The sequence below is a fragment of the Mesocricetus auratus genome, unplaced genomic scaffold (assembly GCF_017639785.1).
Source record: "Mesocricetus auratus isolate SY011 unplaced genomic scaffold, BCM_Maur_2.0 Super-Scaffold_100011, whole genome shotgun sequence".
Taxonomy (NCBI): domain Eukaryota; kingdom Metazoa; phylum Chordata; class Mammalia; order Rodentia; family Cricetidae; genus Mesocricetus; species Mesocricetus auratus.
Window position 1 is genome coordinate 24,143,819 of NW_024429195.1, and position 18,539 is coordinate 24,162,357.

Sequence of the window (18,539 nt, forward strand, 5' to 3'; positions counted from 1 at the left end):
CTTTCCAGATGGCTTGGAGGAAAATGCACCCTATAATATAGAATTAGGTATGTTAGCTATGGTTTATAGCTTTTTTACAATGCTTTAACAATGGTGGCTTTATAAACAAAATAACAAAATAAAACACCCTCTGTATTGTCTACTGCCAACTGTTATTGAAACATTTCATTTATTTCTAACAATAGAATTCAGTTATAATCAAAATTTCCATAGATTTCATAAAATACATGAAATGGATGCTGATGCATGCCACAACACTTCCCTTTCAATATTTTTTGTTATGTTTATAGGTAAAAATCAAATTTTTCTCCTTTGTCTGTAGTCATTGATAAATGTGTAGAGACTGTTAACAAAGGAAGAATTTGATGCAGTCTGTCAGGCAGAAATGGAGCAGGTGCAGTTATGACTCTGTCATCTTGATTGAACTTCAGTGACCACAGTTTATTCGGAAATGTTCAATGATAACAAAGAAAAAAGACTGCTTACGAATAAACATGTGGGCTCCCGTCGCACCTCCAGAGCTGGATCTTCTATGAAATAAGGAGTAAAGATACGCAAGGGGAAACTAGAGTCGGTCTGTTTGAGGAGTGGTGAAATTTGGGGTTTATGATAATGGCTTGAGAAAAATACTTCATTCTTCGAGAGTATGAAATGTGCTCATGTTCACATATACATGTGAGAACACATGCAAACACCGTATATGTAAAATAGCTTCTATAGATGAATCTCTGGGACCCGCATGATGAAAAGAAAGCACCAACTCCTAAAGGTTGTCCTCCAACTTCACATGTATGCCTCAGGAAATGTGTTTGTGCACACATATACACAGACACACATAAACACAAATAAGTAAATAAACAAATGAAATGGGATAATTCAAAAAAGAAAGTTGCTCTTGTTATCAGTCAAACAAATAAGAATTTCCTTGGCAAATTATATTAATTTCAGTGAAGAAGATAGATATAAAACTTCATACATCAACTCATTTAGTCATTTAAAAGACATTTCACTATTTCTGTGTAAGATTCTGCTAGAAATTGAATTTTTGTTTGCATTTTAATTTTATAAAATTTATTTCAGTATTTTAATTTTAGAGTCATTTTAGAGTCACAGGTGAATGACAGAGAGATAATCCTGTGTGCAGTGTTACTCATTTAATTCCAGTATATTTTCACACATAACAAAGTTTCCCAAACAGGTAGTTAAGGTGGAACCCTCAGACCTCAAAGAACAAAGTTCTGTGTGTGTCTGTGTATGTTTGGGTGTGGTTATGCATGACAGTGCATGACAGTACATGACTGAGCCTGGTTATACAGAACTATGCATGCACACTTAGTCTTTTGCTTTCTTGTGGTGCTAGGAATTGAATCTTGAACTTGTGAGTACCAGGTGAGCATTCTACATGCAAGCCACACCCCACCCTTTGTTAGGTTCCGTCTAACCATTATTGTCACCTGTGGGTTTGTGTGACTGCCACCATATAGTACACCAAAAATGCTGTGACCTCAGAGATACCTCCTCATTCCAATCACAACCTCCCCCCACATGTGGCAACTACTAAAATGTTACCATTGTATAATCTTGTTACTTTAAGGAGGCTATTGAAAGAATCCAAGAGGATGAATCCTGTTAAGTTAGTCTTCTTTTCACTCAATACAATTTATCCAGATATATTCACTCTGTCCTGTGGTTGAAGTAGGTCATTTCTTTGCATTGGTAAGTTCTATTCTACCTCTAGGTCTCCCAATGAATGTATTTCACAGGGTGTCTAGCAAGTTATCAGCTCAGTGGAATAGTCTCTTAGAGACTTTTGTGGGAATGTAGACTTTCTTTTGGGGGGAGGGGATACATACAAATTGAGAGTAGAGTTGCTGGGCTACGTGCAGTTGCAGGTTATTTTAAGAACCTCTGCCATGGTTCAGCTTTCTTACATCTCACAATGCACAATTTCTTCTTGATCCTCAGCAGTACTTTGGCATTTGTTTCCTTCTCATTGTGGTTTAAATAGTTATTTACCTAACAGCTGAAGATGGTGTGCACACTTCTCTACATGTCTTTTCTTCTGGTGACCTTCTTCATTTCATATTTTTGACAGTTTACCTTTGTAATTCACCATACGTTGCAGGTAGAACCCATGTTTTAAATATGTTGTGTTCTAGTTAACTTTTTGTTGGTGCAATGGAGCATTCTGACCAAAGCAGCACGAGAAGGAAAGGGTTTACATACTTTGCCTTGCAGTTTTGGGTCACAATCCGTTTAATTTTTCTTTGAGATGGTGTCTCACTTTGTAACTCTGATTCCTGGAACTCAATATGTAGATCAGGCTGTCCTGGACCTGAGATCTGCCTGCCTCTACTTCCTAAATGCTGGTATTAAATGAGGGGGCCAATACACCCATCTGCATAATGCATTCTTGAGAAGGCAGGAACCTGTAGGCAGTGACTATAACAGAATAAATAAAAGACCCAGAGACAGATATTGAGGTTCAAACTTCAAGCTGAATATCAAAAAACCAAAGCAGCTGGCCAATAGTTCTTACCTCTATCTCAGGCTTAAAGGGTGAATCCTGTTTCCACCAGCTCTCACCAAGCCTCAGACTGCTGCCTCTACTCAGCCCAGCTAGAAAATGAATGCCTTCCTACCTTCAATGTAGATGGAAAATGAATATGTGACACTGACTATTGAAGACTTTGCTCTCATCTTTTATACCTCTCTAGTTCTGGGATTAAAGGTATGTGCCACCATTGCTTGACTTCTATGACTAACTAGTATGGCTGCTTTGCTATTTTGATCTCCAGAAGTTTTAGTAAATCATAAACAATATATCACCACAAGTGACCATAGAGGAGAGTTGATTGCCGGCTGGATCTCTACCTTGCTGCCCATGCTCAATTAGTTAGTCCCAATGCAGCCCAGGACTAACCTTTCCAGGGAATGATAATGCCCACAGTGGGCTGGACGTGCCTACATCAACTACTTTCAGTCAAAAGAATCCATCACATACATGCCCACAGACCAGCCTGATGAAGGCAGTACTTTCACTATGACTCCTCTTTCAGGAGGCTCTATAGTACTTGAAACTGACAGTTAATGTAACTAAGGCACATGGTTTATGATTTTTCACTAGGTAGCTTAGACCTCCATCTTCATGTTTGAGGTAATTTTTAAATTTTGGTGAATTTTAACGTACCAGTAGATTTCTTTCTCAAATCTAAGAACTCTTTGCTGAACATGTTTTCGTCTAAGATTTCCTTCACCAATATTTTAAAAATGAATGTCACTTTTGTGTGTGTGTGTGTTTACTGTCTGTGTTGGGGATCCATTTGGAATAATTTTGTGTAAGTTGTAAACCTTGGATTTGTCTTTTAGCGTTTGGGTATATGATGTGAACTTGTGTGCTTGTGTGTTGCAAAAGTTGCCTCTGGTGTCTCACTCACACCTGCAGTTAGCAGATCAGGCCAGGCTGGCTGTCCAGTTGAGTGACCCTTCTGTCTCTGTCTCCCCAGGACAGGTTTTCAAGCCTGTGCCTCCAAGCCTTTTTTTTTTTTTTTTGGTTTTTATGAGACAGGGTTTCTCTGTTTTGGAGGCTGTCGGTCCAGCCTGGCCTCGAACTCACAGAGATCCGCCTGCCTCTGCCTCCCGAGTGCTGGGATTAAAGGCATGCGCCACCACCGCCCGGCCAAGCCTGTTTTTTAAAGTGGGTTCTGAGCATGAATTTAGTTCCTTATATTTACAAGATCCACATGTTGCCAAGTGAGATTACCTTCAGCTCATAGTTGCTTCTATCATTATCTATCTATCTATCTATCTATCTATCTATCTATCTATCTATCTATCTATTATCCTATCTATCTATCATCTATGTAACATCCATCTATCTATCTATCTATCTATCTATCTATCTAACCATCCATCTATCTATCAATCTATCTATCTATCTATCTATCTATCTATCAGTCATTTATCTATATTATCTGTCTGTCTCTCTATCATCTACCTGTTTCTAAATTTTTTGCTTGTAGATTATAATAGGTGGCAACCATTCATTGAAGAAAAACCTGTTCTTCATCTAATTATCAGTCACTACAGTTTTCCTTAACCATTCAGGAACATTATTAGTGTAGTCTTTGAGGTTCTTTATCATGTCCTGTTGGGCTGTGTGTCTTTGTACCAATACTGTGCTGTCTTGAGTGCTGTCTCTATAGACTAGGTATTACCAATTGGCTGAGTAATCTCTTTCTCTCTCTGGATCTTCTTCATGAAAATATCAGATGTTCTAGGATATATGGCTTTCTATGTATATTTTATTATATTTTTGTTATTTCCTATTAATTTTCTTTCCATTTTGCCAATCTTATGCATTCAGCAGCTGAGCAGTTAGTTTCATTGCCAAGCCATCTCTGTGCAGCTGGATGCTTCATCTTTCGCTCTGGAAATACTGAGAAGGCACAAAAGGCACTACCACCCTACAGAACAACCTAAGATCAAAGACTGAGCAGAAGTGAATCCAGCTTCTAGAGCTGCTTGTTTGCTTTAAGTTCCTCTTTAGGTACAGCTGTTCAATGTCCATTCCTGTTTTCCCAGTCCTTGGGCATCTCTATAGAACTAGAGACCAGATATGATTTCATATGCATCTCCGTAGTACATGTGCCATGTTTATAAGGCTAGCTAGCACCTGCTATGTTGGACCTACTAGATGAGCTATTCTCTCTTATGATATCAATATCTATGTAACACAGAGGAAAATCTGTGTTACACAGAGCAATGATAGGCAAGTGATCCCCAATGAAAGCTTAACTGCCACCCCATCATCATCAACTAGAAAATAAAGCTCCAGGAAGTATCCAAGATATAGTCAGTGGGTGATTCAGAGGGAAATACAAGTCACAAGGATAGATTCAATGCATTCCATGATCTAGAATCCTGAAACACAGGATGCTGACCTTACCAAGAGTTCCAGGGAAAGACAGAAGCAGCAACTCCCAGGTCCCCTTCAGTCTATGATGCATATGATGCTACTTTTCCTTTTTGGCTCTATTGTTTTCTTGAAATCAGTGTTGATGCCATTTGATTGAGTTTGTGTAGGAAGGAAATTCAAAGTTGTCTTCTTTTCCCTTGCAGTGCAACACGGAATGTTCAGTACAACATGGAATTGTCAGCTCATCTTGGCATGGAAAGCTCATCAAGGAATGGGTCATGCATCATGGTATGGGCCCCGCATCATGGCATGGGCAGCTCATCATAGCATCAGCAGCACATCAAGGCATGGGCAAATCCCCGCAAGTGATGAGGAGATCCACAGCACTTTCCATGGATAATAGGGAGGCCATAAATTTCTAGAGTCAGCTTCTTGTCTAGACATTGCATAGATTCTACATTCATATTAACAGGAACTGAAATCTTTGCTATGTTGAATCCTCCAGATCATATCTCCTTGTTTAGTGATTCATGTTATACCTAATGAACAATTAATTTTGTGAATTGGCCTTGTATCTGGAGACCTTTCTACACATGCTTCATTGTAGTAAGGATTTGTTTGGTTATTTATTGGTGCTTTCTTGTCTTGAGATTTCCTATGTAGACAGTAATATAAACAGTGTTATTACTTCCTTTCCAATTTATCCTTTATTTCTTAATGATTTAATGTAAATATGAATGACCACATGAAATCATGCATCTGTGCTTTGTCTGGACTTTAGGAAGTGTTATGATTTTGTTATAAAGTATCTCCCAAAAGACTTATGTGTTGAAGGCTTAAGTTTTCAGTGAAATATTCAGAAGCTGGGATTTGGAGAAATAACTCAATCATGAAGGCTCTGAGCTAAACAATGTACTGAATGGTTGATATAATTTGTAATTTGATTGCACCATTCGAAGTTGGCAGAGACTAAGAGGTAAGGTTTGTTGGAGGACTAGGTAAGTTATGACGTGGTTTAAAAGATGTTCTGTAAGCCCAGTGCCTTCTCATCTGTCTGTTTTTTCTCCCACTTTGTTTCTTTTTTTCTACCAGTCTCCTTCATTACCCTCTGCTTCCTGTCCACTATGAGTTGAGCATCCCTGTTCTACTATGTAACACATCTTACCATTACTCTCCACCACCTTGCCATGGCCTCGAAACAGTATAGCCAAGTTACAACAGAAAGAAATCTCCCAAATCATGAACTATAATAAATATATTCTTCTTTGGGTGGTTTCTCCCAGATACTTTGGAAAAGTGGATAAAATATCCCATAGAGAACAGGTATTGAGAGATGTTTCATAGTGACACGGTTCAGAAGCATTTGAACTGGCTTTGGGGGATAATTAGGCTGAAAGAAGTTTGGGGCTCTATACATTGAGCTTGATGATGCTGGAGGGAGGAGACTAGAAGTCCAGAAGTAACTCACCATACACCTTATGTTTCACGAGGTTGCCAATGGGAAGTGAAACAGAGGCCATTCATGATTTATTCAGACAAAGGGCTTGCCTACATTGAGTCAATACTTTAAGATTTGTGGTTTTAATTTGTTCTTGGATGCATTTAAGTAGTCTGCTCTACTTTTATTGTCTTTCTAGAGTTTTTTCTCTTTTTAAATTTATTTTTCAGTTTAAATTTAGATTAGAAACAAGGTTGCTTCACAAGTCAGTTCCAAGTCCCTCTCCCTTTCCCTCCCCTCCTCCTGTGCCCTCCCCCCAACCCCCCATTATCCCCTCATTTCCCCAGGGAGGGTGAGGCCCTCCATGGGGGTGTCCATAGTCTGTCATTTCATACAGGGCAGGGCCTAGACCCTCCCCCAAGAGTTCATGGTGAGAGTGCATCTCACATTGTTGGATGGGAGTCCAAAGTCCTTGTGTATACTCGGGATGAGTACTGATCTACTGCCAAATGCTCAATAGATTACCTAGGCCTCCTCACTGACACCCACATTCAGGGGGTCTTGATCAGTCCCATGTTGGATTCCCAGGGTGATGCTTGGGATTCAAGAGTTAACCTTTGTCAGGTCAGCTGTTTCTGGGGGTTAAAACCAGCCCAGTCTTTATCCCTTCCCTTTGGTCATCAGTCCTCCCTCTCTGTTACTGGCTTTCTTGAGTTCAGCTCAGTACTTAACCGTGGGAGTCTGCCTCTTCTTCCATCAGCCACTGAATGAAGTTTCTGTTTCCCAGACTCTCTGGCCATGGGATTGTAGTACTTTATTCAAGATACAATTTGTTGTTGTTGTTGCTGTTTCAGTAATGCTTTTGCTTTTCCTAATTTTAGATTTCATCTTGAGTATTTACTGCTTCTCTGTTCTGCTCTTGCTTGTTTTGTAGCTTTGTATATATTTTGTCCTTGCAGGTTCCTTAAGTTTGGTGTCTTTCAAATCTTCCAACTATTTTTGAGAAGTTTTTTTGGAGAATATTAAAATGTAAAGTGATAGTAATATGAAAAATATCAGAAATGAAATTAACAAATATGTTGATGGTATTAATGAGAAGAAAGGGTACATGAGGAAGGAATTAAGAAACCTACAACTACTTTATAAGCTAACATAAAAATATAATTTTGAAGGAGCTTGTAACAAAAGTATCCTACATAGGTGTATAAAAGTGTTTCCAGAGCGATGAACTTTTAAATGGAAACCCCACTGTCAGGTATGGAAACTTGCCCCTGAGTTGTTAATCTGAATTGTTGATCTGTAATGTTCTAGGGACTCCCAAATAATTCGGGTAGAGTTATCTGACACAGGGAAATCAGGCTTGAAGGTGCTTAGCAGACTGCTGGCTGAGAAAACTCATCATGGGGCTCACTCAGCTGTTGGCTGTGCATGCTCCAAAACCAGCCTGGCAGACAAGATAGGTCCACTGTGGTGATACTGGCATTACTAGTTATGGGCAGCCAGCGCTTTCTCATTCTTTGCATTGGAAAAATACATTCCTTGTATTTTGTACCAAGTGAAAGCTCTATGACTGGGGAGGTAATGGTCCCTGGGAGGAGGACCTGTGAGTGTTGTTTCGCTAAATGAATGTATTTTCAAGATTCTTTCTAAATATTTAGATTTATGCACAAGGAATAATGCTGCTCTCAGTCTATATCTTATCCTTCTTGAATTCTTTACATGTAGACAATGTCTTTTGAGCATATCTATATACCTCCCTTTGCCTCCATCTTCTCAGATCCATGACTCATGTTTTCTTCCAAACTCTATTCTCTCTCACTGTCTCTCTACTGACTGTATCAAAATAATTCTGGCCATATGTGCATGGGTAAAGAGCCACCTACTGGATCATGGACAACCTACCAGAGACCACTCCTCTGAAGAAAGTCAACTCCTTTTTTCCTGGCAGACATCAACAGTCAATTACCCTTCAGATAGTCTCGGAGATCCTATCTTTCTCTGTCTATGCTGAAACATTGCTTGACTTGACCTTGTGAAGGCAACCATTGCTACATTTAGTTCATGAGTACAAGGGTTCTGTCAGGTCCTGATGATATTGTTTTGTTCCAGTCTTGTCATATCTCTGGCTCTAACATTTTTTTCTGTCTCCTCTCCTGTTAAGTCCACTGAGTCTTGGAGATAGTGAGTGTTATTATTTTACGATTTAGGGCTTAGCCCTTTGCAAACACCTACCTATTCACTGCACTGTGATCAGTTGTGACTTTCTGTAGTAAGCCGCATTCACAGAAGGAAGAAACTTCTCTGATCAGAATTGAGAAATGCATTGATCAATAAGTATAGAGATACCTATTTAGAATGGAGTTCACTACTCTATCAATTTAGCCTAACAATATTGGTAGATTTGTGTCTAGGGCCTCTGAACTCCCAAGTATATGTTCTTGGACACAATTGTAGTACTAGTTATGAATTTTATCTCATGGAGTAGGTCTTTAGTCCAATAAAAAAAGGATTTGGTTACCCCATAATATTTATGCCACCATTTCATGAATGGCCATATCTTACTTTAACAGTCATTAGTGTAATTTGAAGAGTTCAAGGCTCATAAGACAATTGATGAATTTTCTGCCCTAGAAGCCTACATAGCACTTTAAGTATTATGAAAGCTAGCCAGTAGATAGAAAGTTTCCCTTCCAGGCCCAGCTTAATTTCTCCAATTCCTGTGGCCAACGTGTGTGGTGTCTTCAGCAATAGGGTCTTACCATCAATTCAGATGGACAACCAAGTCTGTTCTCAATCAGATCTTGTAAAGGCACATTTCACAAGAGACTTTGGAAGAAATGAAAGATCTGGAAGAGGGGGTGGAGTGGTATGAGAAACTAGCCCCTGGACAGGATATAACTTTGTCCACCATAGTCATAAACCCAGAACTTCGCAATATTGGGTCCCTCAGGCAATGAGACAATATTCTTCCCTAAAGAACTTTTGGGTGGAAGGGATGCTATTATCTTAAGTAGGATATCACTGGTGAATTGACCAGGTCCCACCTGTGCTGATGAATACAACTCTGAGCTCAGTAAATTAAAAACCAGTACACATGAAATCATGAAATTAGGATAGAGACCATTTGAGAAGACTGGTGTTCAGAAGGAGAGGGAGGGAATAACAGAGAGTAATGGAAGATAAATAAGTAAATAATGTGTGTATACACATGCATATATATATACATATATATATAATTTTGTGTGATATAAGTGTGTACCAAACTGCTAAAATAGTAAATGAATATGAGCTAGTATTCAATAAGTCTATAGGTCTTTAATTGTGAAGTGTAAAGTATGTGAAACTCTCATTCAATATACCAGAAGAGGTACTATATTGATAATATATTGATTAAGAGACAGTCAAGTGGACACAAGAAAGGCTGAAGGGAGAAAAGTATGGGTTAAAATGAAATAAACACAATATTTGTGTATAAAATTCTATTAAAAACAATAATAAAATGAATGTCAAGAAAGATATGTAAACCTCCCTTGGCTAACTAATCTCTTTTAAAAATGTGTTTTCCATAAGCAGGCCAAGACAACTCAATAAGAAGTGCAAAGACCACTGGACTCATGCAGAATGTGTTTCCCTAAGAGAAAATAGTCTTAAAATAATCTAAAAATGCAGATAATGAAATGTGAAGTGAGTCCATTAGAAATAATACATGGTGATCATGGTTATTTGTATATTTCCTGGTTTTGATAGGATTTATTGGCTTCTGGATATAGTAAGACATGGTCCTCATGTATATCCAAGTCTGGCCTAGAGTTCACTTAGTACTCTGATCTAGTCTCAAACTTGCTATTTTCACAAGATTAATTCCTGGCTCAGCACACAGAAGGCTTGGATAACAGGTACAACCACTGTGCCAGATTAGAAGGACTTTGTATACCACATGCACTATAAACAAAGCAAGAACACTGTCTAACAATAAGAGTTACATTCAGTCATATCCCTCCATTTATAGAAATATACCTACCCTTCCCACATATCAGACTGTTTCAGGAAAATTTGATTAACACTGAATGAGTAGCAAGCAAAAGTGGAGATCAGTGTCATGAGCCTAGAGGGAAGAAGCATGAAAAAGCCCATCAAGATGATGGCCAAGATGACGCTCAGCAGGGCTCCATCACTCACAGGGATCTGGATGGTGGCAAAGCTAAGATGGAGTTGTCTTCTCGCTGCAGCAGCCTGTCCCCATGTGCTGGTGAGGGACCCGTGCTGTCAAATCAACTCATTTTAGTTTAAATTAGAATATAAATCTTACAGATGCATTCAAATTTTAAATTTTGACATTGTTGTTAATTCTGAACCATCTTATCTATTCACTCAATTTGGGGCAAACATAAGACATTCACAGACTCTCTTAGTACACTGGAGATCCCTTTCTGCCCTAGATCATGTTTCTATATTTTTCAAACATATAAAATATTCATTTTATTCCAAAAACAAACTATTAAACTCTGGAGTCCATTGAAAATTTACTCCCATAATCCTTCAGTCCACCATCTCTATTGTAGATCATTAAATTGCACTCAGCTACCACTCTTATGGATTCCATCTTCATTCATTGAAGAAGTGGGGATTCTGAAATTCCTGAGGCCTGGGATTATTTACTGCCTGGTGACTTAGATGGCTCTTCTGTGTAGATTTATGGGCTCACTTGTTATGGTGCATGATAAATATGCTTTGTCTGAGCTGCAATTCCAAGATAACCATCGGGCTGGGAGCCCCCAGAACAATTAAATCACTTCTCATATATTTTAATGACAGTGGGGAACTCATTATGTCTGATTTTACTCAAAGCGTGTAAATAGATACGAGCCTCACATTCCAACTTCATCTTTCATATGAGTTTGAACAATGTCTATGCTTAGCCGTTGTGCTTTTAACCGTGATTTTAAAATGCTGTAACACAAGGTCTGAATTACTGGATTTGCTTATTTCATTGGTCTGACTGTGGCATTAAGGATAAAGACAAAGTGGCAATTCAAAACTAAAGCTTTTCCATATTAAATTTTACAAGAATCTACAAAATATAATTACCCTATTCTGAAATTCTAAAGGCAAGCACAGACTATGTTTTATTATTAAATAAGGCATGGGTATTTAATGAGTAACCTCACAGCATGACAATTTCAAAATACTTTACAGGTCTGAAGGCTGTGTTTGACCTGTGTTCCCTACACAACAGTATGGAGGCTGATGGGTTTTGTATGAAGGCAATTGTATTTACCCATTGAATAAATATGCTCAAATTATTTATTTTCCAATGGAAAAATCCTGCCTTACAATGCACAGTATAGGCTTTCTGAATCTATACTGTTCTTTCGATACTAACAAATGTAGGGGGGCTCTGGGATTTGGCTAAGGGCCCAGGAGTCACAACAGATTAGCAGTCTCATCAATAATAATCTGAGATTCACTGCTTTTTGTCGCTCTCCAACATAACAATCTACACCATGTAACAATCTACATATAAGAAGAGAAGAAATAAATCAATGACAGAGAAACTGCTATTTTTGTCAAATTTTTCTTGTGATAAAATGTTGTGTAATGTAAATTCCAAACTGCACTCCATGGTTTGTTTCCTTAAGAGAGAGAGAACATGAAGTTGACTGTGTAGGGGGGTGGAGTAGCAACTGGAAAAATTGTGTGTGGGGTGGGGGTGAATATGATCAAAATATACTAAATAAATCTTTCAAAGAATGAATAAAAACATTATTAAAATTAGAAATAAAAGCTCTTATATAAAAACTGAAGTTACTGGAAAACTAAAATTTTAAAAATAGAATGAGAGCATTGGGTTTTCATTGCTTTTATAAATTTGACGGCAGTAGCTTTAGTGACATGCACCATCTGTGCACATATTTTCAAACACTCGCTTCTTGCACTCTCTTACTTCCTGTGGAAAGCAAGTGAATGCTGTATATTGATTTCAGCCATTTATATATTAAAGACAATACTGGCTTCAAGCATTTGGAGTATATTTTTGGCTTCCTAGTGAAATATCAGAAATCAGACAATATGCATATCTGAAAAAAATCTAAAACAATTTGTAATGTACTTAACATGTATATAATATATCAATAATTATATGTGGGATTTGAGAATGGGATCTTTGAAATTGTGTTATTAAATTAAACCTATTAAAATAAATTTTCCATATGTAAAGCTTGATCTTGATGTGTAAGCAAATAATTTGCCAATTGATATTGCTTTGGATATAAAATAAAGCTTTTTATTCTGGAAATAACAACTGAAAAATTTATAAGAAATCCTAATTAAGGCTAGGAATTTTTCTTTTTGGCTAAAATAGACAGAGCATAGACGACTATTGATTGCTCTATTATTTTGTATAAACCAATTCCATCCAAAGCTTTCCCAGTGAATTTTAATTAAGTACTTTTACTATAGATTCATTAATAAAATAAAACAAGAGAATCTGCATATGTAATATAAAACAATCAGCGTGACTTAATGTAGTTTTGTGTGCCCACTAGTTTCTGGGCTGCAATTGTCTACCTGTAAGGATTCTGTTAGAAAGCAGGATGTGGTTGCTAGTACATTTTTATTTCTAATACAATAAATCTGAAGAAGCACATAATTCTAACATAATTGTTGATACTCTACAATGACTAAATGTTTTCTTTATGATTTCTAAGGAAAAGATGAAGTCAAGTTAATTTGCTATTTCTGATTTACTCATAATATTTCCATTATTTTTATGAGTCTCTTTCTCAACAATAGCCTTGGGAATTTTTATTCTTGCAAAACAAGTAATATTTTCTAGATAGAAAGTGTTCGAATGACATACTAATGACTAAGAATGTTACTCAAAGTAGCAAGAGTAATGCAGAGATTCTTAAACTCTTCGTGGAAGAAGCAGAATAGGAATGTGAATAATTGATGGTAGACACAAAATATAAAAACAATTACCTATAAACAAACTCATCCTTCCATCATTGAATACTTAAGAGAATATGCTTTTCCCAAAGATACCAGCCATTGACTCAGTAACAGAGAATTACAGAGTAATCAATAAAACAAAACAGAAACCAAAATCAAATTACTAAAAAAAGTCATAGGAGGGATATGTGAAGATAGGACTACTTTGAAATTTCTAATTTGATTTTACCATTTGGAAAATAAAATGTTTTATTTTTAAAAAAATAATAAAAATTGCACTTCTGAAATATTTTCTCAGGGTGTCCCACACAGAAGAAATGATTATGAAAATAAAGTACTTTCATTCAACGAGCTGAAGAGATTTATTTAGGCAATACAAAGTATGAGCATGTTTATGTATGTCCTGTTTCTATTTGTGCTGTGAGTATGTTTGTGTCCGTGGGTGAGCTTTGTGTTAAAGGATTAAAATGACTCTCAAAACATTTATTAATCTTATCTTAAACTGGAATCCATTTTAGGCATGAACTTTTTTTGTAATTTGAGCTAATAGCTCTTCCAACTGACAAAGGAATGCTACAATTTCTGGGTGCTTGATTTCAGCACGAACCAGACAGAGCCATTGTTCAATAGGTGCACAGCCTTTGAGCATAGATAATTGATCATAAATCTTTAGGCAGTCCAGCTGGTTTCCCATATGACTATAGATACGCACCATCTGTCCCCTAGTGCTTCCAGAGGTCCCCAGAAGCCACAGGTTAGAGATGGAAAATCTGTCACAGCATTAGGCCACTCTCCAACTAGTGGCAGATAAATGATCCCCAAACATGAAGTAAAGTGGGACAGAGAACTTGTGGTGGATTCTGCAGTTTCGCTCTTTTCTGATCATGCCTATAGTGTACGGAATTTAATAACACATGGAGATTATATTTTAAGATTCCTGTGACTTAAAAATAATGACTGTTTGGCTTGGATAAAACTCAGTATTGTAGGGTGATGGAGATATGTTGCTTTATTGTATTTTGTCAATATGGTTAAAACTAATGGCTTTTTTTCTTCTTAATATCATACTATCATAGTATTCCCTAGATTTAGCCTAAATACTCATATGGCAGGATGGAAAGTTGCATTTTAAGCCCGAGAGCTGTCTTCTCATAAGATGAAGGCTCTAAAAACAATGGAGAAGTCCCCAAAGCATGCAAACTAAAGATTCAGAGGAAAAACATTCTGGAAAAATTATATATATATATATATATATATACATATATATATATATATGAATGGAAGCTAAGACTCTGATTTCTATAAAGTAAGTGAAATTCAAAAATAGACATGCAATGTCTGCTTGAACACATGAAACCTTATAGCAGAAGCTGGGAGAGCAATGGGAAAAGGTTGTCGAGAGAGAGAATGCAGGACTGAATGTGATCAAAGAGGGTACATACATGCACAAGGACATCACAAAGAAACCCATGTGTTTTGTAACTAATGTGCATTGTGGTAGTTAATTATAATTATCAATCTGTTGGACTAAAGTATAGCTGTATCATAAGTGGGACACACCTTTTGAGTGTCTGTTTGGCTTTTCTCAGAGAGGTCCATCTGAGGAAGGATATCATGCAGATGTCAAAACACAGTATATACGCTAATGTTTATTAACTTTCTTTGCAAGAAAAAAACCCTCGAGTGTTGCATAAGGATGATCTTATATGATTACTGAAAAAAATATATATATATTTGAAGACATGCACATACACATAATGCAGATGAACACACACACACACACACACACACACACACACACACACACACACACTGTAGAAAGACAAGCATAGAATTGTGCCAAGAGTGAATTTTTCTGTGACCCATCACTCTGTGTATGTGGAGTTCTAAAAATGTAAGTCTTCTATGTAATGTTTAATAAAATACCGTGGCTTTTGCAAGATTGATACTATTTTCAGTGAGCATGACCCAGTGATGTCACCGATTTACGAGCCTGTGGCCTGGTTGTCATATCTCTTTTATCTGGTCTAAACTCTGGGCCTCAGGGATCCTCATATTGAATGCAAGATCTTTGGCTTTCTCTACGCCACACACAGAGATACAGAACCAACACAGAACTGTCCAGGACACCAATGTGACATGCACCACCATGCTTGGTAACTCCTTTTTTCTAAGGACAGCACTTGTCATCCATTACTTCTAAAAGAATTGAGGTCCCTTATAGTGAGCATGGTTAATTAGCAGTGGGGAGAGATAGTCAAAGATCATCTAGGTTTTAGAATAACCAAAAGGGCACTTTTCTTTTCTGCTATGCTTGTGACAAAGCAATTCAAAGGTATATTCTGGGAGGCAGAAAATGAAGACATCTACTGTGATTCAGTGAATATGTCCCTTTGGACTTGAACACTACTGAATAAATTAGATCTTAATTGTTTTCACATAGATATACAGAATGCTGAAAACAACACAGTATAATTCACTGCCGGGGCAGAGGGTGGGGAGTAGATACCAGTACCAAAGGACACTCTAGTCACTCCCTGCAGCTCTACTGACCTGCAAGAGGCAGTGTGGTCATCAGGGTGATCAACCCTAGACAGTAGGTGAAAATTAAGGGAGAGAATGTACACATCATGGCTACACATTGCCACACCTTACATATGCTCCCTAGGTGCTAGCATTTTCTAGGTGGCTCTGCTCTCAAATTCTCAGTTACAGTGGCCTTCAAATCACAGACTTTCCTGACTCCCCCACACTTGTGATTCTGGACAGGTGCAGCATTTGACTTACAGCTCTCTGGAATGCCAAGCATGAAATGAAACATCTAGACAGACAACCTTACCTATATTTCTCTGAGAAATGTATTATTGTGTGAAATACACTAAGTGTAAGCTCAGAATTGACCTTGATGGGAAGCGTGGGCATTGCAACAAAATGCACATGAAAACTAGTGAAAATAATGTCTAAGCTTATGAACAACAAAGATGGGCACTGAATGAATGCTGAAGACTGTGGATGATCAATCCCACTCCAAAAACCCACATAATAAAAGTAATTTGAAAATAAGTGAAACTTAATGCCATTTTAATGTATGATTTAAATGCTTGTGAGCATAGCTGTAACAGTAAAATAGAGTTTACTAATATTACTAAAGTAACCATAGAAAGAGTAAGTGGTCCTCTGTAAAATGAACTTCAGGAAATAACTTCTTATTTAATGTAGAAGTGTAGTGAATGCAAATAGATAACAATTTGAGTAAAGCCATTTTATTGTACTATGCAATTCCAGTAGTGTGTTTGAAAGGATACCACATGAATAATTACAAAGGCTTAGCTTTTAGACCACAGAGCCACTCTCTTGATGATATTCTAGCCAGCGAATAATATCAGTTTTCTACATATTCCTTAGTTACAAGCTACAAAATTTCAAGTAATCATCTTGGTTGTAGATGTACAACTCCACCCCCACCCCCACTCACTACATACCCAAGCATTAGTATTGTGATATATTTTAATGAAAAAATAGAAATAAATGTTTGCGTTTAATAAATTATAGCAATTTTGACATCATAATATTGTCATTAAAGCTATTAATCACTCATGGAAGTGATCCCAGGTGTTTATTTAAAAGTGGATCAGGTACCTTGAGTGTGAGTTGGGGAATCATGCCTGTGAATGCTGCATATGCATACTCAGAGGCAGGAATAGATTCTACCTGTGACAGACATGATCCTATTTCTCTGTTTTCTTTCCTGATCTGGATTTTCAAAATGCTCACGATGATGATCTCCTATCACCTTTAACCTTATGAGAAGTGAATTATCCTGACCATAGACTAAGGTAAGGACCTAATGGTGTATTAAATTATTATAATATTATGAGTGTAGCACTTTATGTAGAAAAGGTGACTTCAAGAGGTCTATGTGCCACACAGAGTCTACTTTACAAACCACTAGAAGGGCTTGCTGTATGAGGGCCTGTTATGGTGTGTTGAAGTTCATTATGGAAAATGGGGCCAAGGACTTTGGGGCTGTGGTGTCTGGGAGCTTCAAGGCAAGAGTGCCAAGACCATGAAGTTTGTGGATGATCTGATGATGCACAGTGAGACCCTGTTAATGTCTATGTCGACACTGTTGTGTGCCATGTGCTGCTCAGACATGGTATGCCAAGCATCGAAGCAAAGGTCATGTTGTGCTGGAACTCAAATGGTAAGATTGGCCCTAGGAAGCCTCTGCCTGCCCACATGAATATCATGGAACCATAAGACAAATTCTGCTCACCACTCCCATCTCAGAAAAGAAGGGTGGGAATCAGAACCACCTTTTATGCACCAGCCAGTACCTGTGCATAACAGGGTCTTAGCAGCCGAATCTGGAGGCTGAATATTGCCCTGTAAATAATTTAATAAAAACTTTCACAAAGACATAGGTCTGACCGGATTGTGTCTACTGTTTGTCTGACTGGATTATGCTGGTCAGTAGAGTATCATTATTGTGTTTATTTATGCTGGAGGGCTTGAGAAGAGCTGACCAGCGAAGTGTTGGGTGACTGCAGGACAGCACCTGACCATGTGTTTCAACTGTTCAGAGTTAAAAGAGTTTGGTTTTGATGCTCATGATTGAGCCCAAGTACTTGCACATAGTAAGTGTACACCATGCATTGTATTGTTGAGCTATGTCCCCAGCCTGGAGGACTATGTGTGTGATTTTTCCTTGCTGGTAAGAAATCTTTGTTAGGCCACTATGATGGCTCAGTGGGTAAAGATGCTTCCAATGCATGTGGACAACAGAATACACATAGCAATGTATGTAAAATATTAATAAGTTGACTACTGCATTTGGCCATGCTGTGATAAGTTTTAGTCTTAATATCTCCAAAATAAAACGGGATTTCTGATGCCATTGATCTTAAAGACAGAAGTTTACAAATTGTAACATAGTCCTTAGAGTTTATGTCTTCAAGTCCTGTACTTAGTCATTACGTTTTGGGAAATATGAAAAATTCATAAATTATCTTATTGCTTATTTTCCCTAATGTATTGAAAGCATTTGCTATTGATGTGCATCTTGTGGGAAATTAAAATTGGCTTGGAAATTCTGTAATAATAATGAAGTAAAATAGGACATCAAATGTATCTTGCAATGCTTATGCATATAAGGTGATGACCATGGCTAGAATCCCTTCTCCAATGTTGAATGAGCATCACTTTCATAATTCTGACAAACATCCCAGTGAG

General features: G+C 37.6%; 1 pseudogene; it reads left to right on the top strand.

The window, feature by feature from the left end:
• Positions 1 to 10,562: 10,562 nt before the first annotated feature.
• Positions 10,563 to 17,685, top strand: LOC101839280 (annotated as a pseudogene).
• Positions 17,686 to 18,539: the final 854 nt, after the last annotated feature.